The following is a 21,023-nucleotide window of genomic DNA, read 5'->3' on the forward strand; positions in this document are numbered from 1 at the left end:
AAAGCAAATATTGCAATAAAGTAACACGAATTTTTTAGTCTTCAGTACATATAAAATAATGTCTAGGGCTTCCCTGGTGGCGCAGTGGTTGAGAGTCCGCCTGCCGATGCAGGGGACACGGGTTCGTGCCCCTGGTCCGGGAAGATCCCACATGCCGCAGAGCAGCTGGGCCTGTGAGCCATGGCCGCTGAGCCTGCGCGTCCGGAGCCTGTGCTCCGCAGCGGGAGAGGCCACAACAGTGAGAGTCCTGCGTACCGCAAAAAAAAAAAAAAAAAAAAAAGAAGATTCCTTAATGGTCCAAAGTAGAATTCAAGAACTTCTGAAAAGCTGAGAGCGAAGTATAATGTATATTATTTGGAGGAACATCTTCCTTTTGAGGGGAAGTGTGAGTCCTTGATTACACAGGTGACAAGAGGTAGATGGAAGAGGTTGTCCTTAAAGCAAGGTAAACATTTATTTTGACCAGGTGAAATACTGAAAGATGATAGGGGATTTATAGGTAGATAGGACATTTGCTGGTACATTGACCTGTTATTTCCAAAAATAAATAGTTCTTATTTTTCTGCTCCTAGTCACAAGATTATTGATTTCCATGGAAAATATGGGAAAACACTGGAAGTAGAATGCAGAAGATTAGAAATTGCACCATCTGAAAGGATGAAACATTTTAGGAAATGGATGAAACAAAAGAGTTTTATTATCCTGCTTCTTCTTATTCTGTCACTGTGAACGTTTTCCCCCTATAAAGGAATCTATCTTCCCAAGTAGGAAAAAATGATTTTTAAAAAGATAAGCCTGAAAAAATTAATTTAAACTTAGCCATATTAGGATAGCATTAAGGCACTCCCGGGTACATTTTATTGGTCCATTAATATAGGCCCCGAGTGGTTGAATACACCTAAGGCATGTACTGTATTAATGAACCAATAAAACATGCCCTGGAGTGCCTTAATGATATATTACAACCACTTCTATTACATACATAAATGCACTATTTGCTGGCTGTCTTGCATAGTTTTAAAGAAAATCTTCAGTTAACCAAAAATATTGCATCAAGAACTCTTACCCACAATAAAAAAAAGAGCAACAAAGAATCCTGTAATTAACTTACTGGGCTGTTTACCCATGAGGTGATTCTGGATTGATTTAATCTTTGGAGCTCTTTTTTCACTCTAATATTTTGGAAGAACTAGTTCTTTGGATTTAAAATTGGATACTTTCAGGAAAGGAAACAGATGAAAGCTGACAGAATTCATACTGATCTCCTCTCTTATTTAAAATATGCAACACTGGCTTGTGGTTATGAAATTAAATAGGTATTAATGGCTGGATCCAAATCTTAGCCTCACGTGTCCACATTAAAAGAATATCTTCTAGGCACTTGGGGAAATTTTTTCAGCGCAATAAGGAATGCTACACGCTCATAGGCAAAAATGACAGGGTTGAGAACAACAGGTGAGATCTTATATAAATGTCTTCTGCTGACCAGCCTGGTGTTCCATTCTTATTTAGCTCAATGTTAGCCCTGCTACCTTTTGCCTGGAGGCATACATATCGACGCACTTCTATGAGCAGAAGTTGGAGGAGGGAATGGAGAGGAGGAGCTATAATAATGACTATAATGGGTATCATTTGTTTAGAGGTTATTACGCATCAGACAGTGTTCTGATTGTTTTTACATCTATTGCCTCCTTTAATCTTTGCAAAAACCCTATGAGGAAGACACTGTTCGATTGGTTGTATAGATGAGGTATCCAAGGTAAAAGGAAAAACTTTTTCGAGTGGTGGAGCTTGGGTTTGACCCAGACCATTTGAATCCAAAGCCCATACTCAAACGGGTAAAGCAAAACATAGAGAAATATTGCATTAATGCTCTCTTTGGATTGCGAGAATCTTTAGGGTAGACATTCTTGCTAGACTCTATATACCAACATATTACATTCTATATAATATTCTTCCCATCTACTCCCTCTTAAGAGGGGCACATAGGTGCCAGCTGTGGACCTGAAGAAGCCTCTTAGCAGAGACTTTGAGGATACAAAGTAACTTAGTTTTCTAAGACCCAGTGGGAATGGGTATATTGCAATGTGATTAGATACCCCTGGCCAGAAACAACTTGAAATGTCAATGTCTTATCATCTAATCATGGCAAGAGAAAATGATGGTTGAGAGCCAGACATCCTCACATCTCTGCTGATGCTGTGGCACTACGTAGACCTCCTGAAACTAAGATGCTAGCTCTGGGATAATGAGTCAACAGAGAAACCCTTCAGGCTGGTCATAGACTGAAAAACAATGCAGTGACCTGTTAACCCTGAATTTGACCACTGAACTGGATGGGAGCCCAAGATAGAAATTAATTGTTAAAGAAAAGATAAAGTAACACTTTTTGGTATGTCCATGTTTGAGGCCTGATATTTATATCCTCAGTTTTATTCCTAGACATTTTAATAGCTACAGCTTTGCATCGTAAGAGAACCTGATCCTGAAATGTTTAAAAAGGTCACTGAAATGACTTCAGTGATTGTTTGTTTTAGAGTCATAGGTTAGGTGACAAACCACCATAAAACTGGCCTTTTTGAGCAATTGCTTTTGAGCTTAATTTCTCCTTTAAAAAGATCCATAAAGTACCAGGAATTTTATGATTTTGTAAGTTTTTTCTGAGCCAATTTCCCCAGCTGGATTTTATAATCCTGGAGAACAGTTGTTTAAGGGTCTTCCCTGTCTCCATTTGGTTTTTACTAACAGTTTATATTTGCCTTGCACGTTTTGTACTCAAATGGTATAATTCTATTGGCTTCACTTTCTGAAGGGCTTGATCCGCATGTTGAAAGATATACTGCACTACTATTCACTCAACCATCAGAAAGCAGGAAAGTTGGTAAAAATAAGCCCTACTGCATTAAAAACAATTATGAAAAATCTACCATACCAATTATACAACAATATTTTAAGAATACCATATATACTGTTTATAAACAATCGACCCTTCTTTATTTAAAGTGGTTACTAAAGGTTATTTTTTTTAAAGACCATTAGGTTGGTATTCTTTATAACAAAGTGGTAATTTAATACCAGACAGTAAATCTATCATCCAGTTTCAGTAGATAGATAACTGCAGCATGCAAAGCCACTGAGTTTATTGAGTGACTCATCTGTTGGCTTGTGTTCAATGGAGGAACCAGGACATCAGCTCTTTTGCAAAACTGACCAGATGAGTCATCTCAATGTGGTCACCATCATGTAATAAAGCAGCGCCAAACATGTGGGAGATAATAGTAATGGCTGGACATTTGCAGTGAGTAATTTTGTGAACGTATAATCTCAATGTTCTTACTTCTAAAAAAGTTAATGCTGGTTTTGCTGATGGAGGTGCCTTTGCTGACTCTAATCACAGTACCTTAAATGTTTGTGATGCTTTAAAAATTTCTGAAACACCTTTTCAGGCAGTATTATTTTGTTGGGTGCTTTCTGTAACCCTACCACATATATGTGGACCATACCACCCTCATTTTCAGATGAGGAAATTGTTACTCAGAGAGTGCAAGTGATTTGCTTAAGGTAGTTTATATGCTAAGTGGCAAAATGGATTAGAACCAGATCTTCTTATGAGTAGTCAGGAGTCCTTGTCATTCTCTTCCCTACACCAAGACTTGGGTATCAACAGGTCAAAGCAGTGGGTCCAGAGTCCAAGGTGATGGAATGGCCATGGATGCTGAGATGAAAACAGAGGAAAGGAAAAGATGTTTAAATAATGAATCTCATCTATGTTTGGGACATAGATATTTGCTTTTAATTTTGTAATTCACTATGGGGTAAACTGGAGATTCTTCTGAGGGAATGGATTTTATAGTACAGAGATTCAACTGAATCTAAAAACATAGTGGAAAAATTTAGGAATCCTGAGACTCTTATAGAAGAAATTTACTGTACCTTAATTACCTAAAATATTTTATAGTGGAATATAGGTGATGATTCACAGTAACAAAAGTAGGAGGCAGTCATGGGACAGAGGCAAAAGAATTGGGCATAGTGTCAAAAGGCCTGAGTTTAACACCAAATCCTGCTGCCTGACTTGGTTGAATGACTTTGTGGCTTAATTTCCTCAATTGAAAAAATAGGAATAACAATTCCTATCTCATATAGGTGTTATGAGAATTAAACTATTATTATAGGAGTTACTCACCCTTGGATAGATTTTAGGATATCAATGAACCCTCTAAAATTGAATGCAGTAGTATATGTATAGACCCATGTACATATACTACATGTATAAACTCCAGGAAGAGTGTTTATATTATTGTCATCAGATTCTCAAAGGACTGTTACATGGTTAAGAACTACCACTCTATGTGAAAAGGATTTTAAATTATGCACACTGTATAAATATTAGAATTCAAGGATGAGAAAGCAATGCCCAGGAGGGAAAAACAAAACAATAATTTCCAGAGGGAGGAAAAGTGTATTTGTCTCTAACAAACTTGGACTGGCATTCTATAAGATGATCTGGTAAGTCAAATTTATATAAAACATAAATTACCTATAGTGGCAAAATTACTTTCATTTATAATAATTTTAAATATAGGCTTGTTACATAGTGCTTTTGAACACATTCCGTAGATGATAATCTGGAATTTATACTAGTTTCTGCCCCTTCTTGAAATTTTAATGTATATATTTGAGATCCTTTCATAATTTTCCTTCAGTGATATCATTGAAAAATTAGTGCAGGATTAAACAAATTTTCCCTGGTTCGAAGTCAGTGAGTAATCTGTTTACCTCGTACCTTAATCGAATGAATTTATTAACATACTAGGAGCAGTCAGTCCTCATCTCTTACCAAGACCCAGTATTTGGAATTACTAATCAGTTCTCAAAAAATGTTCTTTTTATGGAGATGTTCTTTCAACACATTAAACTAAAAAAAGCTCAACCTTGGGTAGAGTTGAGGGAGGTAATGTGAAGAAGAAGGAATAATATCACAGATCTTGCTTCAGGAAACTTCCCTAAGGCACTAAAGAATCAGAATTGCATTTAAACTAGGCTGGGCTTGGCAGTGGAGCAAGTGCCAAGTTGCAAGTGGAGCAGATCTGTCATTTGGATGGACTATTGCTTCTCAGACATAAAGGCACTATTGTCCGGGAAAGCGTTTTATTGTGTAAATAATGAGATGATAGTGGAATTTAGATCTCCCAGCCTCTTCCTTGATGTTGGCAAGGCTAAATGTGGTGGAAACCGCAGTGGTTCAGGAAGAATGCTACGCTAACAATGTGACGTTTTATCGATAGAAAAACGAAACCAGACAGTATAGGAGAAAATAATGTCTGTCAGTGTCCCAGCAGGAAACGGATGGCTTATTTCAATAGAATATTGCAAGGGGTACTGAAAAAAGGGACTAATTACAAAGATGTGGGTGGGATATAGGGGAATCATCAAGGAGAGTTATCCCGAGACTAGCAACACAAGGCCCATTTCACCTCTACGCCTGAAGGGGTGAAATACCTGGAAGGAGAAGGAGTCTTGAGAAGAGTCTTCATCTTCATGGGGGAAACTGGCAGTCTAAAGAGACAAGAGAGCAAGTGAGGGGATAATAAATACACTCTTCCCACTCTCGTTCCTCCCTCTAATCTCCTGCCAGGTCTCTCTAATGGTTAAAGCAGAAGCCAGACGGCACGAGAGCTAATTGATGTACTCTACAAGCAGGCTTCCTGCAGCCGAGGAGGGAGGACGGTGTATCTGGGGCAGGGGGAGAATAAAATATCTGTTAACGTTATGCTGCAGGGACCAAAAACTCCTCAAATTTGGTGGCTTAAAATCCCACAGTCTTCTCACTTAGGCTAAATGTTCAACATTTGCTTGACTCACTGCGGAATTTGTTAGGGGAAGAACACATAGACACAGCTAAGCTTAAAATATCTGAGACTACTTTTCCATCAGCATTGCTGGTGTTATTTGGGAAATATTATTGGTTAATTTACGTAGGATTTATTCCCAGCTATCTTTGCCTTTAAGGATTCAGATGAAAGAAAGAGTTGTTTCTCACTATCAAAATATTAGCAAATGAGTGTCATGCTTTATATCCAGAATAGACTCAGTATCCAGCTTCCAAAACAACTCAGAACAAAACAACTTTTTCCTTAGTATAGATGAGGTTACCGTCACCTCGGTCCTCACCAGTTCTGTATAGTCCAGTTTGACTACCAACTGCTGGGAACTGGTTCCCTTTGCCTGAAGGCTTTCTCTGGCCAGTGGGGTCTGCACTGCCTGGACATGCAGCAGCCTGAGAAATGGGGAAATACCGCCTACAAGGAGCAGTCCTCAATCCTAGTCCCAGAGGAGTTCCCTCATCCATGGGTGGAGAGCAGTGAGGTGCACATTTCTGGAGGATGGCTTACAGTTTCCTAGGGCCCGGGAATGGCAAATGGCGACTTGCTGGAAACAGCACCTTCTATTGACTCCCTTCCCTATCTCACTTCCCCATTCTCTTACTGGGATCACCTTCCAAATAAATTATGAAGACTCAAATATTTGTTTCAGGGTCTGCTGCTGGGGGAAGCCAAACTGAGACAGTGGGCTATTTCCTTAGCTACAGGCCTCCTTTTTCTTATACTATAACATGGAGCCTGGAAATAAAGATAATTCAGTAGTGGTAGCAGCAGGAAGTCCTTGGTAAGTATTGCTGGTATGTAGAGAAGATACAGGCAGAGACAAGAAAGGCAGCCTAAAGTAGTATAATGAAGACTTTGATTATAAAACCTTACACTAAGGATAATGTAAAAATATTGTAGAATTTGAAGAGTCAGAAATTCCTAACATTAGACATCATTTAGACAAAGCATTAAAAAGTGGAACTGTTGAATGTTTGTTGGAGAATAAGCTAAATATAAAATATATTTTAGAGTAATCAATATATATATGTTTGCAAAAGAATTCATGCTTTAATTTTTTAATGTGCAAAGATTGCCAGTTATTTATTTGATGGCTGAATTAGTTGTAAGTTTTCTGTCTCCCCCACTGTAGCCAACATGCATGGTGGAATGGGGACAGGATAACTAATAAATACCCTATTCAGAAAACAGAAAATTGCAATATTCACAGTAGTCACTGGTCTGTGGCCATGATGAAATCCTGTTGAACATTCGTTACGAAGTCCTGGCAGTGAGGGAAGTTCCTTGATTAGAACTTGATTTTGCTCCTGGGGAGGAACTTCCTCGTCCACTGGTCAACACAGCCTCTGATTCTGCCTCTGGGGAGTTCTTGCTTGTTCGTGATCTGACTTGGCCACATTTGCAGTGGGAGTTGGGGGCTGTAGAGTTTTCGCTGCTTACTTCCTGCCTGTCTGAGTTTGGTGGCCGAAGAGTTGTTTTAATGCTCAGGCAAAATTTGTAGCATTAGCTCATAGTTGTTTTGGTATACAATTTCCTTTAAAATTAGTAAGACTTTGATCTCTTTGCTTGTAGTCAGTTCAATATGCCAGTAGCCACACCTACAATTCTTTCTTAGATATAATTCTTAAATCTGGTGTATTTATTTTCCTCCTCATCATCATTTTTTCTTTCTCAGCTCAATGATATTTATCTTAAAGCAATCAGCCGTGGGTTGAACTTTGTCACATATGTAAACTTTGTCACATATTTGTATCTTAAGACCCTTAATTATTCAATTAAAAAAAACATATTCTCTAATGTTTGACATAAGCGTTCTCAACTTTTTGAAGATTAAAATTTCTGGATGCTTCTTTATCCCCTTTCATTTTTATGTGTACAGAGGCTAATTCTTTCCTGTGGTCATTTCTTCTGATAGGTTGCCAAATAAAGCTAGTGACATCTAATGCATGCTAATATAATTCTGTTTTCCAATCTCTTTGCTAGAGCCAACTTCTAGGAAGGTGAGTGGCTTGCCTTCCAAGATATCATCGGTATCACTATTACTGAAAAATTCGCCCCTGCCTAACTTGAGAATTCATATTTCCAGCCTCTGATACTAGTCTCTTAGTTTTCTTCTGCAGTGCCAATTATTATATATTTTTTGTTACTACCACCTCTGATAGAAATTTCCATTTAAGATAATGCTAATTACTGTTATCAGAAAAACTTTGAAATCTAAATGGCTTAACCCAACAAGATGTTTGTTTCTTGCTCATGTAAAATCCAATAGTCAGAAGGAGCTGAGGGCTCTGTTTTATAAATTCTTCTAGCCCCGCAAACTAACAAAGCTCCGCTGCTTTCAATATATAATTTTCAAAGCGCTGACATCTAGCCAGCAGATGGGGAAAAGAGAGTGGAGACTTGTTTATAGGTTTGTTGTTTCTTGTTTTTTTCATTTTTTTTCTCTTTCGTTATCTGTAGTCATACTAAGATTCAAAAGCAAACAAAGTTTTGTCTTATCTGCTTTAAGAGTATTTTCTTTCTTCTTAGAGCATACTTTATGAGAGGTTTTTGTAGCCCAACTTAGAAGGAGTGCAGATCATTTCCACTACGTTGCCTTGGCTTGGAATCAGTCACTCAACCACATCCAACTATAAGGCAGCTGTGAGCCCAGGAACACAACAGGTAGATTTTTCTGAACCCATAGCATTATAATATTCTTTGCTACGGTGGCTGACTTATTATTATTTTTTAAGTTGTATTTTACATTAGCGTGTTCTATTATTTATACATGAGGGCTGTGAAGATTATATCTTATAAAGAAATAAGATTTTCTAATTTCCCACACTATGATATTTAGTCTTAAATCAAATGAATGACTTTAATTTTATGTATGCTGCAGTAGAACAAAATATGGACCTGAAAATCAGAAGACTAAGCTAGTATTTGAAGCCTTGTACAGTCTAGTTGTGTTATATTGGGCAAATTATTTATCTTCCTTAAATCTCATTTTCTTGTTTGTACATTGAAAGAATTGCACAAAGTGGGTCGTTCTCAACATTTTCTATGCCAAAACTTCGTTATCTTTTCCCCTTCTCCTATCATTACTTACAATGTAATGATTTTTTTTTACAATGTAATGATTTATTTGACTGCAATTTTAATTAATCAAAGATATAGGTAACTGCCAATACAGATCTTCAAAACAGCATGATTTGCCATTATTATCACAGTGACAGACATAGTGACTATTTTGTTAGGATAGATGATGAGGAGGGAATTATTTATTCAAAAGGTATTAACTTTTATGGCTCTTGTTTCATATAGACAAATTATTTTCTAGAAATTGTAAGAAATTTCAAGTTAAATAGTGTACATCGTATCATATATGGTTATCGTAATTAAATCTTTTCTAATTTGATAGGAAATTCCAGTATCTTATTTTGTATTAAAATATGACTATTCAATTTCTAGGTACATATGGTACCATTTCAATATGTAGATTCAAGTTTCTTATTATAAGAAAGTTTTCTTGGATTATAGTTTTTAGTATTAATGCATTCCATTGTTTCGATTTTCTTTATCAGAGATTCCAGTTATACTTCTGTTACATCTTATTTGTCTTCTATGTTTATCTCTCTCAAATTATTTTTAATATGTTTATTTCTTTTTATCTTAAGTTCCTTTTTTCTTTTTTCTGTTTTTTGTTTTCTTAGTATTGCTTCTGGTACTGTCTATTTACTCTTGTGTTACTGTCTATTGAGTCTTCATTTCTGAACTTATTTCTCTATTTCTAATTCTTTTATATGCTCTTTCTGCTCACATTCTCATCTTCCTGTTATTTGGCTATCGCATTTCTGAGTTTTCCTGATTGTAATTTATTTTGTTCTTTCATAGCTTTTGCCATTTAATTAATTCCCTTTTATTTGCTTTGCAAAATTCGGGTACACTGTTACAAGGATATGTAACCTAATGTATAAAATAAGAAAACTCTGCTTTATGGACATATTTATCTGCTGAGTCCTTATATATATACACATATATATGTGTATGTGTATATATATATATTTCTTTTAAGCTATTTATGTATTTATTTATTTGATTATTTATTTATTTAAATGGGAGTGGTCCCAATTCTTTTCTTTTTTATAATTTTTTTCTTTTTAGTTTTTATTCATTTATTTATTTATTTATTGGCTGTGTTGGGTCTTCATTGCTGCACGTGGGCTTTCTCTAGTTGCAGTGAGTGGGGGGCTACTCTTCGTTGCAGTGCGCAGGCTTCTCATTGTGGTGGCTTCTCTTGTTGCAGAGCATGGGCTCCAGGTGCATGGGCTTCAATAGTTGTGGAACGTGGGCTCAGTAGTTGTGGCTCACCGACTCTAGAGCGTGGGCTCAGTAGTTGTGGTACACAGGCTTAGTTGCTCTGAAGCATGTGGGATCTTCCCAGACCAGGGCTCGAACCTGTGTCCCCTTCATTGACAGGCGGATTCTTAATCACTGCACCACCAGGGAAGCCCCCCAGTTCTTTTCTGTTGTTTACATTGAAGCAAGTTGGGGTTTTCTGTACTTTAAAGAAGAGATTCCTGTGCAGGGGGTAGAAGTGGGTCAAGCTAGGTTTTCTAGTATTTGAGTTCTCAAGCGCCCTCTCTTTTCTTTTGTATCCTGATGTTGGTGCAGAGTAGTAACAACTATGGCCTCTCCTTATAGCCACCTTTCCAGTATTTTCTGATATCTCTCTGGTTCCTCCACCAGTAGTATCTGAATCTTCATTTCTTCTTTACTCCCTTAGTTTCTGACCTAATAAATTTATTTTTATTCCAAGAAGTTTTATCTCAGTCCAGGGTTTTGTTCTTTGCTGGATATTTCTGATAGCCCTGAGAACCGAGAATTTTTCTGTATCCTCAGGCCTTCCTCTGGTCATTTTGCACTCACATGCAAATTGGAGCCTGCACAGCACACTCACGTCTACCAGCTGAGTCTTTCACTCCATGTCAGGTCCTTTCCTTTTAGTGGTAAATATTTAGCAAATTTTGGATTCTCTAGCTCTTACAAACATTTTTTTTCTCTCTGTTTTCTTCCTCACATCTGCTGATCACGCTTGGCTCTTCTGTCATCTCTGGTTTGGCCTTGCATGTGTATATTCTGAAGTTTGTGGGAGATGCTTGATCACCTAGTTTTGTCGTGATGCTGTCCGCAGCCCTTTTCTTGCTCTGGTGAAGCTGCCACCTAACAAGTCTCTGTTTTCACCCTTGCCCTCCTGCAATGCATTTACTGTGCATCATTCAGAGTAATATTTTAAAAAATAGATTATACCATTACTTTGTCTAAAACCCTGCATGGTTTCCCATCACAATTAGAATAAAAACCAAAGTCCTTGCCAGGGCCTTCAAAGCCCACATAACCTGGCCACTGGTTGCCTCCTAGAACTTATTCTTTTTCATGCTCACTCAGTTTTAGCCACATTGATTTTCTTGCTGTTCCTCAAACTAACCAAACCTCCCTCCCTACTCAGGGCCTTTGCACTTCCCTTCTTCCTGGAGCAAAATCTTAGATTTTAAATAGCTTGTTCACTCATTTCATTAAGGTCACTGTTGAAACTGATGCCTTAGAGAGCTCTTCCCTGATCACTTATCCAAAGTACTTCATAGCACTTATTATTATCTGACATTTTGAAAATTACATATATTTTAATTTATTTAACTGTCTGTCTTGCCAACTAGAAATAAATATCTCTGACAGAGGCTCACTTTATTTGCTATATCCCTAATATCCAGAATGGCGCTTGGCATGTGAAGGATACTCAGCAAGTACTTTTGAATGAATGGATAAATAAATGAATGAAGGAGGTATCTTTTTTATCCTTTTTTTTTCTTTTGCTGTTCTAGTTATTTTTAAAATATCTAGTTGTTTGATGTTTATATATTAATTGAATTTCTTCTACACTGTATTTTCCATTATTCTTTACCTTAGAAACTCCTTCTGTTTCAGGAGCTTGGATAAATTTTCACATATATTCACCTAATGTCTTCTAATTCTCAATCTGATTTTAGATGCTCCTAATGCTCGGCCTGCATTGAGATCTATTCTAGGACTCACAGTAAATTCCCTAGACCAGACACCAGTACTGACATACTGAAATACCACTTGCATAAGGGTTCCCCAAAAGACTTGGACTTGAAATACTTTTTCCTGCGAAGTGGACAGACCAGGATACCTTTCTCCCAAGGATCTCTCAAGAGGTGCCAGGAATGCTTCCTATTGGCCTAATTCCCTCCTCTTTTGCCTTACTTCCTGAAGGGAAGGAGACTCTTCCCAGAACTGACAGTACACTTTTCTTTCATTCAGCAACTGCCAGACATAATGGAACACATACAATGTGTCCTGGATGGTATAGAGTAAGTGGAATGTTATAATTTTAGAGAAAGCATCTTTTCTTTTCAAAAAGAGTGTGAACGTCCACTCTAACACCTCCCGAAATATCTACAACATATAACAATTGATGTAGACAGATCTGGATCTTCCAGAGCCATCGGTGCTCTTGATGTCAGAGAAAGCAGTCCAATAAAGAAGGGTCTGTTCCCACTGTGCTCTCCAAAGTCAAGTCGCAGACAGCACAAGTTACAGTTATCCCTATCCTGGGTTTTATGTTTTCAAGAATATGATAATAAAAAAGAAAAACAAGCTCTCTGGTAAACTATATTTATAGGCTCGTGGACTGTAAAATTTTCAAAGTCCATAGCAAGTGTCTTTCTCTTTCGGAGTTAGCATATTTCTTGAGAACCAAAAGTGTGCAAGACACAGGCCTGTGGAAGATAGGAAGTTGAGTAAGGCGGTGAGTGAGGTGTTCTGAGCCTGGGGCTCATGGTTCTCTAGGGTAGTGGATCCCCATGCCTACAGGCAGGCCACAGGAGGCCTTCCAACTCTCTGAAATTGTGGGGACGACTCTGGTGTATACATGCATTTTTCTGGGGACATTGCTCATAGCTTTCATCAGATTCTACAGCCTTAAAGAGTGGACAACCTTTGACAGTATGACTGGACACATGCAAACAATGACTTTCAGTATAGATCGGTGTATGATAAGAGCAAAACTGGTGATCCAAATAATAAGTTCTTGCTACTTGAGAAGATATAATTAGTCTCAATCGACTTGGTAGTAATCTATTTAGTTATGTGTATTTATAAAGTTTGTTTAAATAGTTACTCAACTTTGGGCATGTTCAACCTCTCCAAGCCTCAGTTTTTTTCTATTACCTCCTAGGTTTGTCGTGAGGTAATTTATGTAGAACAGCTTGCACAATCCTTGGAAAATGTTTTAATCATATATTTATGACAAATACAGATACATTTGTTATGCATGTTTATGCATTGCTGGTATAAATATAAAGCTTGAGCTTGCTAATTGTTAAGGATTCATCATATTTCATGTATGATCATCTCTTCTTGGAAGCTGAAGAAAGAAGCTTAAGTAAAAAGAATGTTTATATTCTGCAAGTACCATTTTTAAGAAGGAAAATGTTAGGTTCTGGTTTAACCACATCCTGCCATATCATGAATGAAGAAGAATCTGAGTGAATGACACATAATCCCCAGATGCAGCAACCTTTGGAGCGAATGAGCCAAGGTGACTCCATAAATTAACTAACCTTTGGGAGGATGGACATCCAGTAAGGATCAGGCCCCGTTTCTGATGACAAGAGTGGTTAGAACATTCTGTATGAAGACTAAACCCTGGTCAAAGGCCAGGGCTGCTACCGTTCACGATCTGTTTGTTGGGTGATCCTGCGAGATCTTCAACTTCTCCCAGCACAAGTCATTGAAATGTGGGGCAGGGCGGGGCCCAGCATCAGCAAGTCATAATCTGAGAGGGCTTGGTCTCTACTATGGCCTCTGCCAACACCACACCAATCTGAGGAAGGATGCCAGGCTGCAAAACGGCCTTGACTTAGGACGTGTGCGGGGCATTCTGGAAGACAGCAGCTTCTTTGTCCATTGACCTCCAATGATTAGGCCTCTGGCTCAACAGCTTGAGTTTTCAGGACTTAATTCAATTAGAGGGCTGGTTAGTTGTCCTACCTTCCTCCAGTCCATCTCATCCCTCCACTATTCCCTGGCTAGCTTAGGGGGTACCTAGAACACTTAACGGCCCTTTTATCTGATCCTTTTGTACAGTCCTCCCTCCGTATCTGTGGGGGATTGCTTCCAGGACCCTCCAGGGGATACCAAAATCTAAGGATGCTCAAGCCCCTTACGTAAAGTGGCGTAGTACGGTCAGGCCTCTGTATCCGCAGATGCGGAACCCTCAGATATGGAAGTTCGACCGTATGACTATCCTCTCAGACAGGCTTTCCTTCCAACAGAAAAGCTTTGAAAAACATTTTGGTAAAACATAATAGGACAATCTACCCACGGGACAAACTGCTTTGGAGATCTGGTAGGAAGCTGTTAGCCAGCCCTGAAGCAGAAGCACGTTTTTCTCCATGCTTTTCCGTAATAGTAAGTCATATGTGAGTTGGATGGTTTGTGGATAGAGCAGTGCTTTAGGAGGGAAAGTGCACTGGAATGAAAAGAGCAGCCCAAGCTTTGCTGCCAGGCCCACAGTGTTTGAGGCTGGGGCTCGGCATTACTAGCTGTTTCCTCATGGTATACGCCTCCATTTTCCCACCAGCAACTTAGAATTTGTCACATTGGAATTTCTCTGACATTAGTCTGGCTCGAATTTTAGATCTGCGACCTTCTTCTTCACTCCTTTCTTTTCAAAATACCTGATGGCTGAGCCAGTCAAGTTCCCAAGGTAGATTTACAAGTTTTTAAAAAGACAGAATCAAGTTTTGCTTCGCATCTCTGTTTTGTCTTTTTTTCCGATGTCCAAGAAACTTTTAAACACCTACTTTATGAAATTAGCAAGCAATCATCTATTTTGGGGTTGAAAATAGAGGAGGTGAGAAATGAGATGGCTGGCCTAAACGCATGTTATTCGGGCATGGAAATTATTTGTTAAGTGATTCTTGCCACAGTCATAAAACAACTTTTGCATTGCCTTGGTTTTTCCATACGTTTTGAAAGAGAACAGCACACTTAAAATCTTGTTTTAATTTGAGGTAATTATGTGTATATTTGGGGTGAGCAGGGACGAGGCATTACTGCAAGAAAAATGTTTTTAATACAACTTAGAAGACATAAGTTAACACATTGAGAAGAAAATGAATCAATCATCGTATTTTGGGATTGAAAGGGATTTTAGAGGTGATTTTGTTTAACTCCCATGTTTACAGATGAACTGGGTTGAAGTGTCTTTCCCCTAGTAGGTCTCACAAACTAAGTCTTCCAGATAGGGCTTTGTTCCCCTCTATGTATTAATAAGTGATTACATTACAGGATGGTCTAATAGGTGTTGTCATGTTGCTGTTACTGCTTGGGAAGACTGGACACAAGTACAAACAAAGTTTACATAATACCTGCTACAGAAATCTGAGTGCCCTAAAGAAATTGTTTAATGATGATACTTTGCTTTCTTCAGTGAAATGAACACACATTCCTGGCTTCATTTAATTAATTGCCTTCTTGAGGGCACTAAATCCTGCTCTTCTAGAAAAAACTCATCCACCTCACATGGGTAAACAATTGGCTTCTTCATGAATTCTGCTGTTTATTCACAATTCATAAACTGAGTAAACCCTGTTTTGTGTTATGACTATTATCACAAATTCAGGCAGACTTCATTGCAGGATTGGAATGAGCTGGTGGTAGACTGTTGCTCAAGTGGGTTTCGGTTCAGCATAGCTTAATACAAAGGAAGAAAATATTGACCAAACATGTCAGATTTACAGTTAAATAAGTGTAATTATTTAATTGTGGTAACTCTGAATACTTTCCTAGTAACAGAAAGCTAGTAGTCACTGTGGATGGTTAAAAAATAAAGTGGCCCATTTCATAGTTTATAGGTAAATGTTTCTGAGTTTTAAAAACACAGAAAGTTTTATCAGCCAGAAAAATTTGCATTTGTATCACCTGTATTCACCAAAAGTATATTCTTTTTACCTTTATGTCATTACCTTCCTCAACACCTGCACCTTTAATTCCTCCAGAGGTCAAATATCAAGGTAAATTATATGAAAGTAAATTTTAAAAGAAACCAGTCAAGACCTAGATTTATGAAAAATAAGAATGGAGTTTAGGCAGTTAGAATTCTGTTGGTGCTCTTAGTTATCTTTTCTGTTTTTCAAACAAAATTTTCTAATTACTGTAGTTTAAGCTGGCTAGATTAATGAGCCTATTTTAAAAATATAGGTATAATTCAAGTTGCTTGGAATTTTTCTTTTCTTTTGGTTCTCTCCTCCTTCTCTTCCTCCCTTCTTTCCTTCCTTCCTTCCTTCCTTCTTTCCTCTCTTTTTGGTAAGACACAATATGCATGAAGAAGTATTCAGTAGTAAGAGAGGACCATTTATACCCCAGTTGCTTCACTTAGGCGAATTCTCAGTCCTCTCCATTCATGCCCTAATCAAAAGCTACAGTGGAAGGAAAATTTCCAACCCCATATACAATTTTGGGATTATTGTAGCATATTAGCATATCCTATATAATTGGTGGATTTCAATATATAATTTTTGGTGGATCCTATATAGTGCAGAAGCATCAGCTCTTTATTAAGAACAATTCATTAAAATTTTCCTACTGAGTCATAAGAGCAGATCTACTTCCATAGATGAATCACATGGGAAATACTTTTGTTGTTTGAGATTTAAATCTAAAAATGTTGGTGATGTGCATCTACAAAGCTTTAGGTTAACTTAATAAAAAATTATGGCTGGAGCTGCCATTTACTATGTTAAACACTTACACACATCATCCGTTGTGTATTATTTATTTCATGAAATTTTTTAATCCTTAAAGAATGTAACAGAATTGGAATATCCTTCTAAAACTTCACGATTTAAAAAATTTGACGATGACCAGCCTTGTTCTTGTCTTTCAGATTAAAGAGTCTTATTTTTAAAAACGTGCTCACCCTGTTGCAAAGATGCTGTTATGTTAGTACATTATGTGGTTTTTCCACGGTGCTCGTCCAGCCACAGCATGGTCTATTTTACAGATACGTAATGAAAGTGTCAGGTTGTATTCCAGGTCTGGAGAAACCATGATTCACTATGTTTTGAATTTTATCCCAGTAACATTTCTGACGTGTCCTCTTTATCCTTTTGTGTGTGTGTGTGTGGCTGTTGTCATATATTGGGATGGTAGAGAACTTAAAAGCATCACAAAGAAACACATACCTGAACTAAAGTGACAGGAATTAAAAAACAAATACAAATTCAATCACTGTACGTTTCTATTGTTTTAAAACTGATAAACCTTTTAGCTTTAGAAATGTAAAAAAAAAAAGTGAGAACACAAAGTATATTTTGCGCACAAAATAGAAAACTACATTATTTGCATTACATTGCTTTTGAAATAATTTCTGAACTTCTTTTTACCTCTTCTTAAGATATTCAACCTTATTTCTCAACAGCTCTCTTAGAGATTCCCTGACACCACACCCTCCCTGCCAACTACCCCTGAGAATGATGGACCCCTGTTTTTATATGTCCATGTCAAGTACAGAGAGTTTCCGGCCTCTGCTTTTCTTCTTTATCAGTGAAAATTCGAATCAGACATTGTCATAGCTGTTTGGATGCTTATATATCTAAGCCCCTTTAAAATCCATTTGTTTCTTGCTGTCTGCTCTCTTCTTTGTATTTCTAATCCTAGCAAAGTGCCTGGCATGCAGAGGGAACTCAGGGCTGAAATAGGCTCTACTTCCATAAAGAAACACTGTGTGCCGCCAATACCAACTGTCAATGACTTCTTCATTTTCAGGATTGCTGGGTGGTTCATGTGTCAAGACTAAGTTCCTAAAAAGCCTGTGCAGGAAATAACCTTAGGAATCATTCCATCTACTTATATCACTTTACAGATGAGGAAACCGAGGCCTGGAGCAGAGGGAAATGACTTGTCTCGTTTGTGGTTCTCATTTATGCATTCTAAGGTAGTATAAATAATGATCTCAACATCTAACAGATTATATCCACAACAGAGCCAGATGATATAACTTCTCATATTTTGCCTAGCTGTATTGAGGTATAATTGAAAAATAAAAATTGTACGTATTTAAGGTGTACAATGTGATGATTTGCTGTACTTGTACATTGTGAAGCGATGACCAGGATCAAGCTACACACATCCAGTTGTCTCATACCTTTGAGCACTGACCACATGGCTACTTACAAAGCACAAAATTTTACCTTTTTAATAGCTTTTTGTGCAATCTCTTGGGCTCTCTCTGAGTGCCGAGTGTTTGATCAGCTCACAGGTGGGAGTTGTGACACAGCAGCCAGGCCGTGTGGGGACAGAGATAAAGTGGCTGAACCAAGAGTCTTGGGCAACGTGGCGAGTGGGAGCAGAGAGGTCTCACCTCCAGGATCAGCCAAAATGGGGGGGGATCTGAGGCAAGCTGTAACCTGGGGAACCTGAACAGGTGGATCCTTGCAGGCTTGAGGCTTGGGAAGGGCTCTCTGTTTCCCTTCTGAGGTGATGTTTGAGAATAATATGGAAAAGAGAGAATACCAGAATATCCAAGAAACCCAGCCAGAAACAGGCCTGGTAGGTTGCTTGCTCTCCCCAGGAGAGTCTTGGGGGTGCCCTTTCAAACTGACAGACTTGTGCTTGACACATCAGCCTGTGGGTCTAGAATAGGAAGAATGATCACCAAATTTTGCTAGTTCGAGGAGTAGGACTTTCATTGAGAGACTAATGAAGGAAGTGCAGCTACCTCAGTACCCACGGGAAAGTCTAGGATGACACACACACACACACACACACACACATATGTAATATGTGTAAAAATATACACATGTTCTGGCTTGTTAGCATTCTTTCTATTCTAACTGTTGAGATTAGATATACAAATAATAAAATGAAAATCAATGGAATTAAAATTCCCAAATCCTCTGACAAAAGTTAATTTGTTAGATGTTAAAAACAGATTTTCAAATAAGATTCTAGAATATCTTCTCTAAACTAAAAGAAAATACCCCCCAATCTTATTCTTAACAAAATCCTTTGAAGCAGATATTCTTGTCAAATAGTAACTCTATAACCTAGTATTTCAGTGTATGAAGATTCAGAAAAAGTACCTATATTCTAAAATTTTTGCAATTCGATTTGTTTCTCTCAAAGCTCAGTTTTTGTTTTGGTTTTTTGGTTACCATTTTATTCAGTAAATATATCCCAGAGTAACATAAAATATGTCTCGTTAGTTCATGAGTTTCTTGAAACAGTTGGTGTCTAAATATCTTTATTCTTGGCAGAAGTAACTTCCTGTTTAAAAAAAATAGCTTAAAGGGTCTTATAAGGAAGGCTCATAAGACTTCTTGGAAATCAAGCAGTTCTTACAAAACGTTTTGATGTGTTTAGTACAGAGGAATTAGGAACATATGGGTTACATTTTCCCTAAAATGCACATGGTTTTTAAAAATTAAAGGGTAATGTTCTTGGCAAAATAGGTTTTGCCAAACCCAAACTGTTCAAAAAATTGTTCAAGATGTTCAGCAAGGCCAAAAGGCCTCAGGCTGCCACAGTCCTAATAATAGAATCAGTCAGGAGAACCAGAATGAAGTCACTAAACTCATTTTAACAGTCTCTTGAAATAACCAACAAAAATAAATCTCAGCGTAGTAACAATCACAAGCAATTAGAATATAACAACTTTTATGCTCATACTGAATAAAACCCCAAGCTTGTAGTTAAAACTGTGCTAGGAATTTTGGAAAGTTGGCAGTGTCCTGTGCTTGACTGAGATAATTGATTACATCTATAAAAATGGTGAAGAAACTAGAAGGGATTGCACAGATAAAGTACTTACCAGAAATAATTTAAGAATTTTACCACGGTTGTTTAAGGAACAGAGGTTTTATGTGATTGTCTAAAACCCACACATTCTTCAGGAAAAAGATGTATGTGGCGGTGGTGACCACAAAAATTTCATTAGCCTGGCATTGAGCACGGCTTGTCTTACCTGGAGAAGAGTCGATTAAATCACTAGTGGTGTTCTCAGGGACGATGAGATGAAACAGGCAGGACTTTGGACCCGAGGCTCTATATAAATATGGCAAGAATCAATCTGGGGTAACGTCAGCTGTCAGAAAACAAATCCAAAAGGAACAGTCTCTGCGTGTCAGTATTTGCTTCTCAAAACGACTTACTTTGAGATGGTATCTTGGTCTCACACATAGTAGGGATTTGGTAGAAATGTGTCGATTGGATATGATTTCTTATGAAAATATCTGTATATTCTCTTTTACGAACTTCATTTTCTAGGCATGACCTGCCTCTGGGCATTATGAATAAACCACTAGGATTCCCTCTGCTGGCTGATGTGTGTGTGTGTGTGTGTGTGTGTGTGTGTGTGTGTGTGTGTGTGTGTGTGTTTTAAGAAGAAATACTGCAAGGCACAAAAATAGTAATAAAATAATATTTTTTTCCTGACTTAGACTTTATATAATCATCTCCAGATAAAGACAAACATTATGTCTACCAGTTAAGCCAGTTGAGCCAATAGCAAAAAGATTCTGAGTGCCTTCCAGTTTCGTCCTCTCCACTCCAGATTCATGGTGTCCTGTCCTGCTGAGAAGATTCTAATTACTAGATCACTTGGGAACAGGACAGGCTGTATCAGCAGAGTTTTGCATGGGATATAGACTTTGCGAAGAAGCAAAGTGCTCATAGAAATAGCATCACTGTCGCTTCTTCCTGTTCTAGCAGCTCTCTAAGAAACTATATATTTTAAAAGGGATGAGAGTGATGCATTTTAAGGCACAGAGTGGGATTTGGGAGGGTTCTAGATTGTGCTTTAGATGTTGTGGTGGTGAGAATTATTGATGTATGAAGGGCAGAGGGTGTTGTATTGACTTCCATCTCATTCTAAGCCCATAAGGAATTGTGTGTGTGTGTGTGTGTGTGTGTGTGTTTGTATGAATTCAGATTTATCAAAATTACTGGGTGATGGTAGGGAAGAAATTGATTATCTTAAAGGGCACTAATATATATATATATTCATTACTAAAAAGTGATTTAACAGGAGTGATATAGTCCAGTTGCTTAAAGATTTCTAAGGAGGAT

General features: G+C 37.8%; 1 long non-coding RNA gene across 1 annotated transcript; it reads right to left on the bottom strand.

The window, feature by feature from the left end:
* Window positions 1-3,615: 3,615 nt before the first annotated feature.
* LOC309828811 lies at window positions 3,616-19,989 on the bottom strand. The gene is made up of 3 exons (XR_014297357.1): window positions 19,921-19,989; window positions 5,503-5,559; window positions 3,616-3,715 (listed from the first exon to the last, which is right to left on the bottom strand). It is a non-coding gene; the product is annotated as an uncharacterized lncRNA (long non-coding RNA).
* Window positions 19,990-21,023: the final 1,034 nt, after the last annotated feature.

This window comes from Grampus griseus (assembly GCF_964374135.1).
Source record: "Grampus griseus genome assembly, chromosome: 10".
NCBI lineage: Eukaryota > Metazoa > Chordata > Mammalia > Artiodactyla > Delphinidae > Grampus > Grampus griseus.